Source organism: Nerophis lumbriciformis, linkage group LG06, assembly GCF_033978685.3.
Source record: "Nerophis lumbriciformis linkage group LG06, RoL_Nlum_v2.1, whole genome shotgun sequence".
Lineage (NCBI taxonomy): Eukaryota > Metazoa > Chordata > Actinopteri > Syngnathiformes > Syngnathidae > Nerophis > Nerophis lumbriciformis.
Genome location: NC_084553.2, coordinates 3190555 through 3210950, shown reverse-complemented (window position 1 = coordinate 3210950; position 20396 = coordinate 3190555). Strand labels below are relative to the sequence as shown.

Genomic DNA, 20396 nt, shown 5'->3' with positions numbered 1-20396 from the left:
TAAATTAAAATATGAATGAACATTAGTAGAAATAAATTAAAAACGTACAATATCTGCCCCTTATTTTCCCAAATACAACAAGTGACATTTTGCAAGCAGTTTTGTCTGTGTTTTTTCCTAGGGGGCGCTAGAGCAAAATTTGGAGTTTTGGGGTTTGGTTTTTATTTTTTATTAGATGGCAATTTTCGCCAGTCCTTATATGTGTGTCAAATATGGTGAGTTTTGAAGCATTTTTAGTGGGTCAAATTACCGCTCAAAGAGGCGGCCGGTATAATAATAATAAAATCTTACAATTACAATAGGGTCCTCTGTCCCAAAGGGACATTGCGGTCCCTAATAAAACCTTACAAATTCAATAGGTCCTTATGTCCCATTGTATAAGGACTCCCTTTGGGAGTCCTTATACAATGGGCCATGCGGGCCCTAAATATGGCAGTGCCATGTTGGCATTTTTTTTTACCATAACTTGAGTTGATTTATTTTGAAAAACCTTATTACATTGTTTAATGCATCCAGCGGGGCATCACAACTAAATTAGGCATAATTAAAGCTGCAAGCAGCATTGGTCGGGCCCGCATATTTGGCAGGTGCTAGTCCTAAGTGTCCAAATACTTTTGTCAAGTTTTAGTCTGAAGTGTCCAAATACTTTTGTCTAGTGTACCTACCTTGTCTGCATTGTGTGGGCACGTTGGTGCTTCCTGCTTTTAAGCAGCCTTCTTAAAAAAACAGCAGCGCAGCAGCATCAGCGCAGCGGGTCTTTGAAGGCTCATAAAATCAAAACCGGAGCAGTTATAAAAACGCGCTTCTGTAGTTTTAATCACAAGGGTTCAATCTCTCTCCTGTGTTAGTTTGAAGCCGCAACGACAAACGCGCTCAGAGGAGATAGTTTTTGAAGGAAGGTGACCGGTTTTTACAAAAATGTTGTGTTGGAAGGGGGAATAGCAAACTTCCTGTAGATTTTTGCTGGGGGTTGTCAATTTATGAAATGTAGGTCTAAGTGAGACCTACATAAAGGTTTTAGTTTCATGTCTCTCCGACCTTCCCAGTGGGAGTTACAGGCAGTTTTGTCATTTTTTTCTTCCGAGGAGCAGTTTTTTCTCGGTTTTATTCAAAAATTGCTCTAGAGCTAAATTTTGAGATTTGGGGTTAGGTTTTTTTTTTAGATCGCAATGTTTGCCAGTCCTGATGTGTGCGTTCAGTTTGGTGAGTTTTGAAGCATATTAAGGGGGTCAAATTAAAGCTCAAAAAGGCAAAAGTGACTGATTTTACTCAAATTTAGTGTTGAAGGGGGAATAGCAAACTTCCTGTAGATTTTTGGCCGAGGAAATAAATTAATAAAATTTAAGTCTAAGTGAGACCTACATAGAGGTTTTTGTTTCATGTCTCTACGACATTCGTACTGGGAGTTAGAAAAACTTTGTAGGGGGCGCTAGAGCGCAATTTTGAGTTTTGGGGTTTGGTTTTTTTACCAAAGAGTTTTGTTCGAGTTTATTTATGTGTGCGTCAAATTTGGTGAGTTTTGAAGCATGTTAAGGGGGTCAAAGTACCGCGCAAAGCTGCGGAATAAGAAAGAATAATTAAAGCTGCAAGCAGCGTTGGTCGGGCCCGCATATTTGGCAGGTGCTAGTCCTAAGTGTCCAAATACTATTGTCAAGCTTTAGTCCCAAGTGTACCAATACTTTTGTCCAGTGTAAGTGTCCCAATACTTGTGTCGTCTCTCCGACCTTCCCAGTGGGAGTTACAGGCAGTTTTGTCATTTTTTTTCTTCCGAGGAGCAGTTTTTTCTGCGTTTTATTCAAAAATTGCAGTAGAGCACAATTTTGAGATTTGGGGTTAGGTTTTTTTATTAGATCGCAATTTTTGCCAGTCCTGATGTGTGCGTTCAGTTCGGTGAGTTGTGAAGCATGTTAAGGGGGTCAAATTACAGCTCAAAGAGGCAAAAGTGACTGTTTTTAGTACTTTTTTGTCTTGGAGGGGGAATTGCCAACTTCCTGTTGATTTTTGCCCGAGAATATACTATTATGAAATCTAGGTCTAAGTCAGACCTACATAAAGATTTTTGTTTCATGTCTCTCCGACCTTCCTAGTGGGAGTTACAGGCAGTCTAGTTTTTTTTCTTCCTAGGGGGCGCTAGAGCGTAATTTTGAGTTTTGGGGTTTGGTTTTTTAATTAAAAAGTTTTGCCGTATATTACTGATGTGTGTGTAAAATTTGGTGAGTTTTGAGGCTTGTTAAGGGGGTCAAATTACAACTCAAAGAGGCAAAAGTGACTGTTTTTAGTACTTTTTTGTCTTGAAGGGGGAATTGCCAACTTCCTGTTGATTTTTGCCCGAGGATGTACAATTATGAAAGGTAGGTGTAAGTCAGACCTACATAAAGGTTTTTGTTTCATGTCTCTCCGACCTTCCTAGTGGGAGTTACAGGCAGTCTAGTTTTTTTTTTTTCCCTAGGGGGCGCTAGAGCGCAATTTTGAGTTTTGTGGTTCGTTTTTTTTTTTAAAAAGGCAATTTTCTCAGGTCCTGATGTGTGCGTCAAATATGGTGAGTTTTGAAGCATGTTAAGTGGGTCAAATTACAGTTTTTTGTGGCGGCGGAAGAAAAAAGAATAATTAAAGCTGCAAGCAGCGATGGACGGGACCGACTTTGACGGCACATAAAATCCAAACCGGAGCAGTAATTAAAACTCTTTTGTCAACTTTTAATCAGAAGGGTTCAATCTCTCTCCTGTGCTAGTTTGAAGCCGAAACGACTAACGCGCTCAGAGGAGATAATGTTTGAAAATAGGTGACCGGTTTTTACAAAACTTTTGTTTTGAAGGGCGAATTGCAAACTTCCTGTTGATTTTTTCTGGAGGTTGTCAAGGTATGAAATGTAGGTCTAAATGAGACCTACATAAATGTTTTTGTTTCATGTCTCTAAGACATTCCTACTGGAAGTTACAGGCAGTTTTGTCTGAGTTTTCTTCCTAGGAGCAGTTGTGTCTGTGTTTTCTTCCTAGGGGGCGCTAGAGCGCAATTTTGTGTTTTGGGGTTGGTTGTTTTTTTTTATTAGATCGCAATTTTTGCCAGTCCTGATGTGTGTGTCCAGTTTTGAAGCATGTTAAGGGGGTCAAATTACAGCTCAAAGAGGCAAAAGTGACTTTTTTAGTAAACTTTTGTTCTGAAGGGGGAATTGCCAACTTCCTGTTGATTTTTTCTGAAGGATGTCAATGTATGAAATCTAGGTCTAAGTTAAACCTACATAGAGGTTTTTGTTTAATGTCTCTACGACATTTCTACCGGAAGTTGCAAGCAGTTTTGTCTGTGTTTTTTCCTAGGGGGCGCTAGAGCGAAATTTTGAGTTTTGGGGTTTGTTTTTTTGTTTTTATTAGATGGCAATTTTCATCGGTCCTTATGTGTGTGTCAAATATGGTGAGTTTTGAAGCATTTTTAGTGGGTCAAATTACAGCTCAAAGAGGCAAAAGTGACTGTTTTTAGTACTTTTTTGTCTTGGAGGGGGAATTGCCAACTTCCTGTTGATTTTTGCCCGAGAATATACTATTATGAAATCTAGGTCTAAGTCAGACCTACATAAAGATTTTTGTTTCATGTCTCTCCGACCTTCCTAGTGGGAGTTACAGGCAGTCAAGTTTGTTTTCTTCCTAGGGGGCGCTAGAGCGTATTTTTGAGTTTTGGGGTTTGGTTTTTTGATTAAAAAGTTTTGCCGTATATTACTGATGTGTGTGTAAAATTTGGTGAGTTTTGAAGCATGTTAAGGGGGTCAAATTACAGCTCAAAGAGGCAAAAGTGACTGTTTTTAGTACTTTTTTGTCTTGAAGGGGGAATTGCCAACTTCCTGTTGATTTTTGCCCGAGAATATACTATTATGAAATCTAGGTCTAAGTCAGACCTACATAAAGATTTTTGTTTCATGTCTCTCCGACCTTCCTAGTGGGAGTTACAGGCAGTCTAGTTTTTCTTTTCTTCCTAGGGGGCGCTAGAGCGCAATTTTGAGTTTTGTGGTTCGTTTTTTTTTTTAAAAAGGCAATTTTCGCAGGTCCTGATGTGTGCGTCAAATATGGTGAGTTTTGAAGCATGTTAAGTGGGTCAAATTACAGTTTTTTGTGGCGGCGGAAGAAAAAAGAATAATAAAACCTTACAAATTCAATAGGTCCTTATGTCCCTTTGGGAGTCCTTATACAATGGGCCATGCGGGCCCTAAATATGGCAGTGCCATGTTGGCATTTTTAGGGACCGCAATGTCCTTTTGGGACAGAGGACCCTATTGTAATTGTAAGGTTTTATTATTATTATTCCGCCGCCTCTTTGAGCTATAATTTGACCCCTTTAACATGCTTCAAAACTCATCATATTTGACACACACATCAGGACTGGCGAAAATTGCCATCTAATAAAAAAACCAAATCCCAAAACTCAAAATTGCGCTCTGGCGCCCCCTAGGAAAAAAACACAAACAACATTGCTTGTAACTTCCGGTAAGAATGTCGTAGAGACATGAAACAAAAACCTCTATGTAGGTCTGACTTACACCTAGATTTCATGCATTGACTTCCTTCAGCAAAAATCAACAGGAAGTTGGCAATTCCCCCTTCAAAACAAAAGTTTACTAAAAACAGTCCCTTTTTTCCTCTTTGAGCTGTAATTTGACCCCCTTAACATGCTTCAAAACTCACCAAACTGGACACACACATCAGGACTGGCAAAAATTGCAATCAAAAAAAAAAAACCAACCCCAAAACTCAAAATTGCGCTCTAGCGCTCCCTAGGAAGAAGACACAGACACAACTGCTCCTAGGAAGAAAACTCAAGACAAAACTACCTGTAACTTCCAGTACAAATGCCGTAGAGACATGAAACAAAAACCTCTATGTAGGTCTCACTTAGACCTACATTTCATATATTGACATCCTTCAGCAAAAATCAACAGGAAGTTGGCAATTCCCCCTTCAAAACAAAAGTTTAGTAAAAACGGTCTCCTTTTTTTTAAAAACATTATCTCCTCTGAGCGCGTTTGTCGTGTTGGCTTCAAACAAGCACAGGAGAGAGATTGAACCCTTCTGATTAAACGTTGACGAAAGAGTTGTAATTACTGCTCCGGTTTGGATTTTACGAGCCTTCAAAGAACCGCTGCACTAATGCTGCTGCGCTGCTGCCGTCTCAAGATGGCCGCTTAAAAGCAGGAAGCACCAGCGTGACCACACAATGCAGAGAAGGTAGGCACTGTGCGGGTAAAGATATGTCGACTGGGTAAAGGCAGGAAACACCAGCAAAAGTCGGTCCCGTCTATCGCTGCTTGCATATCGCTGCTTGCAGCTTTAATTTGACCGTAACTTGAGTTGATTTATTTTGAAAAACCTTATTACATTGTTTAATGCATCCAGCGGGGCATCACAACTAAATTAGGCATAATTAAAGCTGCAAGCAGCATTGGTCGGGCCCGCATATTTGGCAGGTGCTAGTCCTAAGTGTCCAAATACTTTTGTCAAGTTTTAGTCTGAAGTGTCCCAAGACTTTTGTGTAGTGTACCTACCTTGTCTGCATTGTGTGGGCACGTTGGTGCTTCCTGCTTTTAAGCAGCCATCTTAAAAAAACAGCAGCGCAGCGGGTCTTTGAAGGCTCATAAAATCAAAACCGGAGCAGTTATAAAAACGCGCTTCTGTAGTTTTAATCAGAAGGGTTCAATCTCTCTCCTGTGTTAGTTTGAAGCCGAAACGACAAACGCGCTCAGAGGAGATAGTTTTTGAGCGTTTTTGAACAAAAATGTTGTGTTGAAGGGGGAATAGCAAACTTCCTGTGGATTTTTGCTGGGGGTTGTCAATTTATGAAATGTAGGTCTAAGTGAGACCTACATAGAGGTTTTTGTTTCATGTCTCTCCGACCTTCCCAGTGGGAGTTACAGGCAGTTTTGTCAGTTTTTTCATCCGAGGAGCAGTATTTTGTGCGTTTTATTAAAAAATTGCACTAGAGCACAATTTTGAGATTTGGGGTTAGGTTTTTTTATTAGATCACAATTTTTGGCAGTCCTGATGTGTGCGTTCAGTTTGGTGAGTTTTGAAGCATGTTAAGGGGGTCAAATTACAGCTCAAAGAGGCAAAAGTGACTGTTTTTAGTACTTTTTTGTCTTGAAGGGGGAATTGCCAACTTCCAAAAATCTACAGGAAGTTTGCTATTCCCCCTTCAACACAACATTTTTGTAAAAACCGGTCACCTTTCTTCAAACATTATCTCCTCTGAGCGTGTTTGTCGTTTCGGCTTCAAACTAACACAGGAGAGAGATTGAACCCTTTTGATTAAAAGTTATCGAAAGAGTTTTAATACCGGCTCCGGTTTTGATTTTATGACCCTTCAAAGAGCCGCTGTGCTGATGCTGCTGTTTTTTCAAGAAGGCTGCTTAAAAGCAGGAAGCACCAGCGTGCCCACACAATGCGGACAAGGTAGGTACACTACACAAAAGTATTGGGACAATTCGGACTAAAAGTAGACAAAAGTATTGGGACACTTACGACGAAAACTGAACAAAAGTATTGGGACACTTAGGACTACCACTGGACAAAAGTATTGGGACACTTACACTGGATAAAAGTATTGGGACACTTACGCCTAAATTTGACAAAAGTATTGGGACACTTAGAACTACCTCTGGACAAAAGTATTGGGACACCTACACTGGACAAAAGTATTGGGACACTTAGGACTACAACTTGACAAAAGTATTGGGACACTTAGGACTAAAACTGGACAAAAGTATTGGGACACTTGGGACTACCACTTGACAAAAGTATTGGGACATTTACACTGGACAAAAGTATTGGGACACTTAGGACTAAAACTGGACAAAAGTTTTGGGACACTTAGGACCAGAAATTGACTAAAGTATTGGGACACTTAGGATTACAACTTGACATAAGTATTGGGCCACTTGGGACTAAAACTGGACAAAAGTATTGGGACACTTAGGACTACAACTTGACAAAAGTATTGGGCCACTTGGGACTAAAACTTGACAAAAATATTGGGACACTTGACTACAACTTGTCATAAGTATTGGGACACTTCGGACTACCACTGGACAAAAGTATTGGGACACTTCGCACTAAAAGTAGACTAAAGTATTGGGACACTTAGGACTACCACTGGACACAAGTATTGGGACACTTACACTGGACAAAAGTATTGGGACACTTGGGACTACAACTTGACAAAAGTATTGGGACACTTACGACTAAAAGTAGACAACAGTATTGGTAAACTTAGGACTACCACTGGACAAAAGTATTGGGACACTTACACTGGACAAAAGTATTGGGACACTTGGGACTAAAACTTGACAAAAGTATTGGGACACTTAGGTCTAGCACCTGCCAAATACGCGGGCCCGACCAATGCTGCTTGCAGCTTTAATTTTACCATAACTTGAGTTGATTTATTTTGAAAAACCTTATTACATTGTTTAATGCATCCAGCGGGGCATCACAACTAAATTAGGCATAATAATGTGTTCATTCCACCACTGTATGTATATATATCGGTATCGGTAATTGAGAGTTGGACAATATCGGAATATCGTCAAAAAAGCCATTATCGGACATCTCTAGTCATATCAAATATTTACCGTATTTTCCGCACTATAAGGCGCACCTAAAAACCACAAATTTTCTCAAAAGCTGACAGTGCGCCTTATAACCCGGTGCGCTTTATATATGGATAAATATTAAGATTCATTTTCATAAAGTTTCGGTCTCGCAACTTCGGTAAACAGCCGCCATCTTTTTTCCCGGTAGAACAGGAAGCGCTTCTTCTTCTACTGTAAGCAACCACCCGCCCGCGTAGAAGAAGAAAAAAGCGCGCGGATATCACCGTACGTTTCATTTCCTTTGTGTGTTTACATCTGTAAAGACCACAAAATGGCTCCTACTAAACGACAGGGATCCGGTTCATGAAAAGACGCAATCTCTCCATCCGCACACGGACTACTATTTCACAGCAACTGATATTCCTGTGAACCGCACTGTGGATACAACGGGAGCACGTACGGTGAATATTCGCACCACAGGGAATGAGAAGTCATCCTTCACTGTGGTTCTAGCTTGCCATGCTAATGGCCAGAAACTTCCACCCATGGTGATATTCAAAAGGAAGACCTTGCCAAAAGAGACCTTTCCAGCCGGCGTCATCATAAAAGCTAACTCGAAGGGATGGATGGATGAAGAAAAGATGAGCGAGTGGTTAAGGTAAGTTTACGCGAAGAGGCCGGGTGGCTTTTTTCACGCAGCTCCGTCCATGTTGATATACGACTCCATGCGCGCCCACATCACGCTGGTTTTTAATATATTATTAAAGTTTGACTGACCTATCTGACTGTTTTTTTGACATTCCTTTAGCGCAGTTAGATGCGGCTTACAACACGGGGCGGCTTATAGGTGGACAAAGTTTTGAAATATGCCGTTCATTGAAGGCGCGGCTTATAACCCAGGGCGCCTTATGGTGCGGAAAATACGGTACTGTAAACATCCTCATCCTGCTGCTCCACATCACTGTGTGTGTGTCCGCAGGTGGTTAGTCAGCGAGGAATTGTAACTGAAACCTCTGTGGCAGATGGGGCAGGAAAAGGGTTTTTCTCCGGTGTGCAGTCTGGTGTGCGCCACCAAAGTTTGATTCCGACCAAATTTTTTGCCGCAGAACGAGCAGGAGAAGCGCTTGACCTCGGCGTGCGTCTTTAAGTGTTTGCACAAGCCGAACTTGTTGGAGAAAGTCTGGGCGCAGACGGAGCAGCGTAACGGGTCGGCCACGGCGTGCGTCCTCTGGTGGACCAGCGCGGCCGACCGGTCGCCGAAACCTTTTTTGCAGACGGCGCAGCTGAACGGTTTGCTCTCCACGTGCTTCCTGGCGTGGGCGATCAGCTTCTCCTGGAGGTAGAAGCGCCGGCCGCACACGGAGCAGGCGTGAGTGGTGTGTCCCGTGTGCTTCCTCATGTGGAAAAACAAGCCCGAGCGGTGTCGGAAGCGCGCGTCGCACTCCGAGCAGGCGTGCGGTTTCTCCCCGGTGTGCGTGTGCATGTGCGTCGTCAGGAAATCCCTCCGGGAGAAGCTCCTGTCGCACTCGGTGCAGCTGAATGGTTTTTCCTGGGAGTGACAGAGCTTGTGTGCCGTTAAAGTTTTCCTGCTGTTGAAAGTTTTGTCGCACTGACAACAGGTAAAGAGTTTTTCTTCCGGGGGATTTTTCAAGTGTCTCATTAGATTTTTGTCAACATCCAAGCGGGTGTTGTCGCTGCGAAGTCTCACACCAGCTTTCCAGTCTTCTTCATGATCAGCAGAGTGTGACGTCGTGTCGTCGTCATCATCATCTGATAGTGGAGCTAACATGTCTGCAGGTGATCCTCCATCCTCACCTTCTGTTCTCAGGTGTTGAGTTGAGCTGCTGCTTGGAGGCTCCGCCTCTACTTCACCTTTGACCTCTTCATCTTCACTCTTCACGACCACTGGGAACTCCTCCAGCCTTTCGTCATTCTGTGCCTCCTCTTTAATGCGGGGCTTCAGTGTCACTTCAGTGTCCGGGGGCTGCGGCTCCTCCTCTTCCTCCTCCGGCTGCGCCCTGGAAGTCCACTCCCGTTGCTCTTCGCTCGTGGTCGGCGACTGCGAGACGTCTGTCGGTCGCAAGAAGACAAAGACAGGGTTTGGAAAAGTTTCACGTTGTTGTGGCTCGAAATATGATTTTTGCTATTGTTGCCGGATGATGTCATTGTCTGATAAGGTTGAACATTTAGTCGACGTTGACTTATTAGTGCGTCGGCAACCCAAAACGTTGAAAAAGCCATATTGGACCAAAAATACAAAAAACTAATCTGCCTGGAGCCGCAGAATAGAAAAGATAAGCCGTATACAAGTTTTATCATGAAGGAAACACATGATGTAAGTGTCTATATTAGCTATATTAGCCTACTGTCAAAATTACTTTAAAAAAGTCTTATATAAGTGTTATAATGAAGGCAACACATGATGTAAGTGTCTATATTAGCCTACTATCAAAATGACTTTAAAAGTCTTATAATGAAGGCAACACATGATGTAGGTGTCTATATTAGGCTACTATCAAAATGACTTTAAAAGTCTTATATAAGTGTTATAATGAAGGCAACACATGACGTAAGTGTCTATATTAGCTATATTAGCCTACTGTCAAAATGAATTTAAAAGTCTTATATAAGTGTTATAATGAAGGCAACACATGATGTAAGTGTCTATATTAGCCTACTATCAAAATGACTTTAAAAGTCTTATAATGAAGGCAACACATGATGTAGGTGTCTATATTAGGCTACTATCAAAATGACTTTAAAAGTCATATATAAGTGTTATAATGAAGGCAACACATGACGTAAGTGTCTATATTAGCTATATTAGCCTACTGTCAAAATGAATTTAAAAGTCTTATATAAGTGTTATAATGAAGGCAACACATGATGTAAGTGTCTATATTAGCCTACTATCAAAATGACTTTAAAAGTCTTATAATGAAGGCAACACATGATGTAGGTGTCTATATTAGGCTACTATCAAAATGACTTTAAAAGTCTTATATAAGTGTTATAATGAAGGCAACACATGACGTAAGTGTCTATATTAGCTATATTAGCCTACTGTCAAAATGACTTTAAAAAAGTCTTATATACCGGTAAGTGTTATAATGAAGACAACACATGATGTAAGTGTCTATATTAGCTATATTAGCCTACTATCAAAATGACTTTAAAAGTCTTGTATAAGTCTTATAATGAAGGCAACACATGATGTAAGTGTCTATATTAGCCTACTATCAAAATGACTTTAAAAGTCTTATATAAGTCTTATAATGAAGGCAACACATGATGTAAGTGTCTATATTAGCCTACTATCAAAATGACTTTAAAAGTCTTATATAAGTCTTATAATGAAGGCAACCCACAATTTAAGTGTCTATATTAGCTATATTAGCCTACTATCAAAATGAATTTAAAAGTCTTATATAAGTGTTATAATGAAGGCAACACATGATGTAAGTGTCTATATTAGCCTGCTATCAAAATGAATTTAAAAGTCGTATATAAGTGTTATAATGAAGACAACACATGATAGAAGTGTCTATATTAGCCTACTATCAAAATGACTTTAAAAGTCTTATATAAGTCTTATAATGAAGGCAACACATGATGTAAGTGTCTATATTAGCCTACTATCAAAATGACTTTAAAAGTCTTATATAAGTCATATAATGAAGGCAACACATGATGTAAGTGTCTATATTAGCCTGCTATCAAAATGAATTTAAAAGTCTTATATAAGTCTTATAATGAAGGCAACACATGATGTAAGTGTCTATATTAGCCTACTATCAAAATGACTTTAAAAGTCTTATATAAGTGTTATAATTAAGGCAACACATGATGTAAGTGTCTATATTAGCCTACTATCAAAATGACTTTAAAAGTCTTATATAAGTCTTATAATGAAGGCAACACTTGATGTAAGTGTCTATATTAGCTATATTAGCCTGCTATCAAAATGACTTTAAAAGTCTTATATAAGTCTTATAATGAAGGCAACACATGATGTGTCTATATTAGCCTGCTATCAAAATGAATTTAAAAGTCTTCTATAAGTGTTATAATGAAGGCAACACTTGATGTAAGTGTCTATATTAGCCTACTATCAAAATGACTTTAAAAGTCTTATATAAGTGTTATAATGAAGACAACACATGATGTAAGTGTCTATATTAGCCTACTATCAAAATGAATTTAAAAGTCTTATATAAGTGTTATAATGAAGGGAACACATGATGTAAGTGTCTATATTAGCCTACTATCAAAATGACTTTAAAAGTCTTATATAAGTCTTATAATGAAGGCAACACATGATGTAAGAGTCTATATTAGCCTACTATCAAAATGACTTTAAAAGTCGTATATAAGTGTTATAATGAAGACAACACATGATGTAAGTGTCTATATTAGCCTACTATCAAAATGACTTTAAAAGTCTTATATAAGTGTTATAATGAAGGCAACACACGATGTAAGTGTCTATGTTAGCTATATTAGCCTACTATCAAAATGACTTTAAAAGTCTTATATAAGTCTTATAATGAAGGCAACCCACGATGTAAGTGTCTATATTAGCTATATTAGCCTACTATCAAAATGAATTTAAAAGTCTTATACAAGTCTTATAATGAAGGCAACACATGATGTAAGTGTCTATATTAGCCTACTATCAAAATGACTTCAAAAGTCGTATATAAGTGTTATAATGAAGACAACACATGACGTAAGTGTCTATATTAGCTATATTAGCCTACTATCAAAATGACTTTAAAAGTCTTATATAAGTGTTATAATGAAGGCAACACATGATGTAAGTGTCTATATTAGCTATATTAACCTACTATCAAAATGACTTTAAAAGTCGTATATAAGTGTTATAATGAAGACAACACATGATGTAAGTGTCTATATTAGCCTGCTATCAAAATGAATTTAAAAGTCTTCTATAAGTGTTATAATGAAGGCAACACTTGATGTAAGTGTCTATATTAGCCTGCTATCAAAATGACTTTAAAAGTCTTATATAAGTCTTATAATGAAGGCAACAAATGATGTAAGTGTCTATATTAGCCTGCTATCAAAATGAATTTTAAAAGTCTTATATAAGTCTTATAATGAAGGCAACACATGATGTAAGTGTCCATATTAGCCTACTATCAAAATGACTTTAAAAGTCTTATGTAAGTGTTATAATGAAGGCAACACATGACGCAAGTGTCTATATTAGCATTATTAGCCTACTATCACAATGACTTTAAAAGTCTTATATAAGTCTTATAATGAAGGCAACACTTGATGTAAGTGTCTATATTAGCCTACTATCAAAATGACTTTAAAAGTCTTATATAAGTCTTATAATGAAGGCAACACATGATGTAAGTGTCTATATTAGCCTACTATCAAAATGACTTCAAAAGTCGTATATAAGTGTTATAATGAAGACAACACATGACGTAAGTGTCTATATTAGCTATATTAGCCTACTATCAAAATGACTTTAAAAGTCTTATATAAGTGTTATAATGAAGGCAACACATGATGTAAGTGTCTATATTAGCCTACTATCAAAATGACTTTAAAAGTCGTATATAAGTGTTATAATGAAGACAACACATGATGTGTCTATATTAGCCTGCTATCAAAATGAATTTAAAAGTCTTCTATAAGTGTTATAATGAAGGCAACACTTGATGTAAGTGTCTATATTAGCCTGCTATCAAAATGACTTTAAAAGTCTTATATAAGTCTTATAATGAAGGCAACAAATGATGTAAGTGTCTATATTAGCCTGCTATCAAAATGAATTTTAAAAGTCTTATATAAGTCTTATAATGAAGGCAACACATGATGTAAGTGTCTATATTAGCCTACTATCAAAATGACTTTAAAAGTCTTATGTAAGTGTTATAATGAAGGCAACACATGACGCAAGTGTCTATATTAGCATTATTAGCCTACTATCACAATGACTTTAAAAGTCTTATATAAGTCTTATAATGAAGGCAACACTTGATGTAAGTGTCTATATTAGCCTACTATCAAAATGACTTTAAAAGTCTTATATAAGTCTTATAATGAAGGCAACACATGATGTAAGTGTCTATATTAGCCTACTATCAAAATGACTTTAAAAGTCTTATATAAGTCTTATAATGAAGGCAACCCAAGATGTAAGTGTCTATATTAGCCTACTATCAAAATGACTTTTAAAAAGTCTTATATAAGTGTTATAATGAAGGCAACACATGATGTAAGTGTCTATATTAGCCTACTGTCAAAATGACTTCAAAAGTCGTATATAAGTGTTATAATGAAGACAACACATGACGTAAGTGTCTATATTAGCCTACTATCAAAATGACTTTAAAAGTCGTATATAAGTGTTATAATAAAGGCAACACATGATGTAAGTGTCTATATTAGCCTACTATCAAAATGACTTTAAAAGTCGTATATAAGTCTTATAATGAAGACAACACATGATGTGTCTATATTAGCCTGCTATCAAAATGAATTTAAAAGTCTTCTATAAGTGTTATAATGAAGACAACACATGATGTAAGTGTCTATATTAGCCTACTATCAAAATTAATTTAAAAGTCTTCTATAAGTGTTATAATGAAGGCAACACATGATGTAAGTGTCTATATTAGCCTGCTATCAAAATGACTTTAAAAGTCTTATATAAGTGTTATAATGAAGGCAACACATGATGTAAGTGTCTATATTAGCCTGCTATCAAAATTAATTTAAAAAGTCTTATATAAGTCTTATAATGAAAGCAACACTTGATGTAAGTGTCTATATTAGCCTACTGTCAAAATGACTTTAAAAGTCTTATATAAGTGTTATAATGAAGACAACACATGATGTAAGTGTCTATATTAGCCTACTATCAAAATGACTTTAAAAGTCTTATATAAGTCTTATAATGAAGGCAACACATGATGTAAGTGTCTATATTAGCCTGCTATCAAAATGACTTTAAAAGTCTTATATAAGTGTTATAATGAAGACAACACATGATGTAAGTGTCTATATTAGCCTACTATCAAAATGACTTTAAAAGTCTTATATAAGTCTTATAATGAAGGCAACACATGATGTAAGTGTCTATATTAGCCTACTATCAAAATGACTTTAAAAGTCTTATATAAGTGTTATAATGAAGACAACACATGATGTAAGTGTCTATATTAGCCTACTATCAAAATGACTTTAAAAGTCTTATATAAGTGTTATAATGAAGACAACACATGATGTAAGTGTCTATATTAGCCTACTATCAAAATGACTTTAAAAAAGTCTTATATAAGTGTCATAATGAAGACAACATATGACGTAAGTGTCTATATTAGCCTACTATCAAAATGACTTTAAAAAAGTCTTATATAAGTGTCATAATGAAGACAACACATGATGTAAGTGTCTATATTAGCCTACTATCAAAATGACTTTAAAAGTCTTATATAAGTGTTATAATGAAGGCAACACATGACGTAAGTGTCTATATTAGCTATATTAGCCTACTGTCAAAATGACTTTAAAAAAGTCTTATATAAGTGTCATAATGAAGACAACACATGATGTAAGTGTCTATTTTAGCCTACTATCAAAATGACTTTAAAAGTCTTATATAAGTCTTATAATGAAGACAACGCATGACGCAAGTGTCTATATTAGCTATATTAGCCTACTATCAAAATGACTTTAAAAGTCTTATATAAGTCTTATAATGAAGGCAACGCATGATGTAAGTGTCTATATTAGCCTACTATCAAAATGACTTTAAAAGTCTTATATAAGTCTTATAATGAAGGCAACACATGATGTAAGTGTCTATATTAGCTATATTAGCCTACTATCAAAATGACTTTAAAATAAGATTTTACACTTGTTTAAGTCGGGGTCCACGTTAATCAATTCATGGTAAACTACCTTGTCTCCTTCCTGGGTCACTTGACCACCTTGTCTCCTTCCTGGGTCACATGACCACCTTGTCTCCTTCCTGGGTCACATGACCACCTTCTCTCCTCCCTAGGTCACATGACCACCTTGTCTCCTTCCTGGGTCACATGACCACCTTGTCTCCTTCCTAAGTCACATGACCACCTTGTCTCCTACCTAGGTCACATGACCACCTTGTCTCCTCCCTAGGTCACATGACCACCTTGTCTCCTCCATGGGTCACATGACCACCTTCTCTCCTTCCTGGGTCACATGACCACCTTGTCTCCTTCCTAGGTCACATGACCACCTTGTCTCCTTCCTGGGTCACATGACCACCTTCTCTCCTCCCTAAGTCACATGACCACCTTGTCTCCTACCTAGGTCACATGACCACCTTGTCTCCTCCCTGGGTCACATGACCACCTTGTCTCCTCCATGGGTCACATGACCACCTTCTCTCCTTCCTGGGTCACATGACCACCTTGTCTCCTTCCTAGGTCACATGACCACCTTGTCTCCTTCCTGGGTCACATGACTACCTTGTCTCCTCCCTGGGTCACATGACCACCTTGTCTCCTTCCTGGGTCACATGACCACCTTGTCTTCTACCTAGGTCACATGACCACCTTGTCTCCTTCCTGGGTCACATGACCACCTTGTCTTCTACCTAGGTCACATGACCACCTTGTCTCCTTCCTGGGTCACATGACCACCTTGTCTCCTCCCTGGGTCACATGACCACCTTGTCTCCTCCCTGGGTCACATGACCACCTTGTCTCCTTCCTGGGTCACATGACCACCTTGTCTCCTTCCTGGGTCACATGACCACCTTGTCTCCTTCCTGGGTCACATGACCACCTTGTCTCCTCCCTGGGTCACATGACCACCTTGTCTCCTTCCTGGGTCACATGACTACCTTGTCTCCTCCCTGGGTCACATGACCACCTTGTCTCCTTCCTGGGTCACATGACCACCTTGTCTCCTTCCTGGGTCACATGACCACCTTGTCTCCTTCCTGGGTCACATGACTACCTTGTCTCCTTCCTGGGTCACATGACCACCTTGTCTCCTTCCTGGGTCACATGACCACCTTCGCTCTTCCCTAGGTCACATGACCACCTTGTCTCCTCCCTAGGTCACATGACCACCTTCTCTCCTCCCTAGGTCACATGACCACCTTGTCTCCTTCCTGGGTCACATGACCACCTTCGCTCTTCCCTAGGTCACATGACCACCTTGTCTCCTCCCTAGGTCACATGACCACCTTCTCTCCTCCCTAGGTCACATGACCACCTTGTCTCCTCCCTGGGTCACATGACCACCTTGTCTCCTCCCTGGGTCACATGACCACCTTGTCTCCTTCCTGGGTCACATGACCACCTTGTCTCCTTCCTGGGTCACATGACCACCTTGTCTCCTCCCTGGGTCACATGACCACCTTGTCTCCTTCCTGGGTCACATGACTACCTTGTCTCCTCCCTGGGTCACATGACCACCTTGTCTCCTTCCTGGGTCACATGACCACCTTGTCTCCTTCCTGGGTCACATGACCACCTTGTCTCCTTCCTGGGTCACATGACTACCTTGTCTCCTCCCTGGGTCACATGACCACCTTGTCTCCTTCCTGGGTCACATGACCACCTTGTCTCCTTCCTGGGTCACATGACCACCTTGTCTCCTTCCTGGGTCACATGACTACCTTGTCTCATTCCTGGGTCACATGACCACCTTGTCTCCTTCCTGGGTCACATGACCACCTTCGCTCTTCCCTAGGTCACATGACCACCTTGTCTCCTCCCTAGGTCACATGACCACCTTCTCTCCTCCCTAGGTCACATGACCACCTTGTCTCCTTCCTGGGTCACATGACCACCTTGTCTCCTTCCTGGGTCACATGACCACCTTGTCTCCTTCCTGGGTCACATGACCACCTTGTCTCCTTCCTGGGTCACATGACCACCTTGTCTCCTTCCTGGGTCACATGACCACCATGTCTCCTTCCTGGGTCACATGACCACCTTGTCTCCTTCCTGGGTCACATGACCACCTTGTCTCCTTCCTGGGTCACATGACCACCTTGTCTCCCCCCAGGTTCACATGACCACCTTGTCTCCTTCCTGGGTCACATGACCACCTTGTCTCCTTCCTGGGTCACATGACCACCTTGTCTCCTTCCTGGGTCACATGACCACCTTGTCTCCTTCCTGGGTCACATGACCACCTTGTCTCCCCCCAGGTTCACATGACCACCTTGTCTCCTTCCTGGGTCACATGACCACCTTGTCTCCTTCCTGGGTCACATGACCACCTTGTCTCCCCCCTGGGTCACATGACCACCTTGCGTCACAATTGATAGAAGTGAGCTAAGGAGAACCACTACACTGCCCGAGTGAGAGTAAAAAAAAAAGAAAACAAACCTGTTCTGTGCAACACAACTTGATGTTTGTTGAAAAGAGCTTCCAGAAGTTGACGTTGTCGCTCGTTCTCCTCTTTTGTTCTAGAAAGTTCCTCCTCTAACTTTGCTACCGTTCTCGCTAACTCTTCAAATATCTCTTCGACGGCGCCAGTTAGTCGCTGGTTCAGCAACACTCTCAACATTTCTACTTGACACATTTTCACACAACCACAACACTTTACACGCACACTTTGCGACGTTTTGATCACTTCCGCTTTTGTCTCTTTCTTAGCAGCTAGCAAGCTAAGCTAAGCTAAGCTAGCAGCTACGCTTTAAAGTAACACGGAGGCGAATGTATCCTCACACGACCAATTAAATATGTTTAAAATGTTACATCAACTGAAAACGCACAAAAGCGATCTAAAGTAGTAGCAACGTGCGCAATAACACGGAATTGTTTACACTATCTTGCAACTTCTTTCACATTGCGTGTATTGTTATTGACTTCCGGTGCATGAAGGACGGCGCCTGCGCTCTTTACTGCCTCCTTAGGTGTGGAAGTGCTACTGCAAGTAGTAAATATTTGAGTAATACTTTAAATATTACAAAAAAATAAATAAAATTAAATAAAATTAAAAAATTAAAAAAATACACACAAAAAAAAATATATATATATATATATATATTTTTTTTTGTATTTTGTATGTTCAAATATATATATATATATATACACGCAAGGACATTAACACATCCGACACATATGTAGGATTAACCGAGGGAGAGTTTAAAACCAGATGGAACAATCACAAGGCTTCTTTCAGGAACAAAAACCTGCGAAATACCACAGAACTCAGCAAACACATTTGGGACCTCAAAGACAATAATGTTGAATATTCAATAACATGGAAAATTCTTGCATCCAGCACACCTTACAATAGTGGTAATAAAAGATGCAACCTATGCTTGAAAGAGAAACTGTTTATTATTTACCGTCCAGACCTGTCATCCCTCAACAAGCGCAGCGAAATTGTATCAGCGTGCCGCCACAGACGGAAACACCTCCTAGGTAACACATGAGCCAATCACCACGCCCCTACGCCAGCCTGTACCCACCCACTCTGTGCCCTATACAAACCATGGTATGTGAATGCTTCTATTAAAATCTCCTGATGATTGAGGGAACCCCTCATGAAACAGGCCTGTAGAGATGAAGGAGTCTTGTGATTTTTTCCCACACATACATACATACATATATATATATATATATATATATATATATATATATATATATATATATATATATATATATATATATATATATATATATATATATATATGTCTTAATAAGGTTATCCAAAAAATAGTGCTCGATACCGTAGTAGAGCGCAATATATGTATGTGTGGGAAAAAAATCACAAGACTACTTCATCTCTACAGGCCTGTTTCATGAGGGGGTTCCTGATGATTGAGGGAACCCCCTCATGAAACAGGCCTGTAGAGATGAAGTAGTCTTGTGATTTTTTTCCCACACATACATATATATATATATATATATATATATATATATATATATATATATATATATATATATATATATATATATATATATATGTGTCTTAATAAGGTTATCCAAAAAATAGTGCTCGATACCGTAGTAGAGCGCAATATATGTATGTGTGGGGAAAAAAAATCACAAGACTATTTCATCTCTACAGGCCTGTTTCATGAGGGGGTTCCCTCAATCATCAGGAGATTTTAATGGGAGCATTCACATACCATGGTTTATATAGGGCACAGAGTGGGTGGGTACAGGCTGGCGTAGGGGCGTGGTGATTGGCTCATGTGTTACCTAGGATGTGTTTCCGTCTGTGGCGGCATGCTGATACAATTTCGCTGCGCTTGTTGAGGGATGACAGGTCTGGACGGTATATAATAAACAGTTTCTCTTTCAAGCATAGGTTGCATCTTTTATTACCACTATTGTAAGGTGTGCTGGATGCAAGAATTTGCCATGTTATTGAATATTCAACATTATTGTCTTTGAGGTCCCAAATGTGTTTGCTGAGTTCTGTGGTATTTCGCAGGTTTTTGTTCCTGAAAGAAGCCTTGTGATTGTTCCATCTGGTTTTGAATTCACCCTCGGTTAATCCTACATATGTGTCGGATGTGTTAATGTCCTTGCGTATTACCTTAGATTGGTAGACAACTGATGTTTGTAAGCACCCCCCGTTGAGAGGGCAATCAGGTTTCTTTCGACAGTTTGTCTTTGTTGGTTTTGGAGTCGCTCTGTCTGGGGGCCGACGGCTCATTTGCAATTGTTTTGTTGTGGTTTGAGATGATTTGTCGTATATTGTTCATGCAGCTGTAGCTCAATTTAATGTTGTTCTTGTTGAATACTTTTCTTAGGGTGTTGTCTTTGGGAAAGTATATATATATATATATATATATATATACCGTATTTTCCGCACTATAAGG

General features: G+C 39.4%; 1 protein-coding gene across 1 annotated transcript in view; it reads right to left on the bottom strand.

Moving 5' to 3' along the window:
• The window catches only part of LOC133608422 (uncharacterized), a 29044-nt gene extending 10632 nt beyond the window's left edge, over window positions 1-18412 (bottom strand). Inside the window, exon 1 of the mRNA XM_072913332.1 lies at window positions 17944-18412. The gene's annotated coding sequence lies outside the window, so the exon portion shown is untranslated. The remainder of the gene's footprint in view (window positions 1-17943) is intronic.
• Between the last annotated feature and the right edge of the window lie 1984 nt (window positions 18413-20396).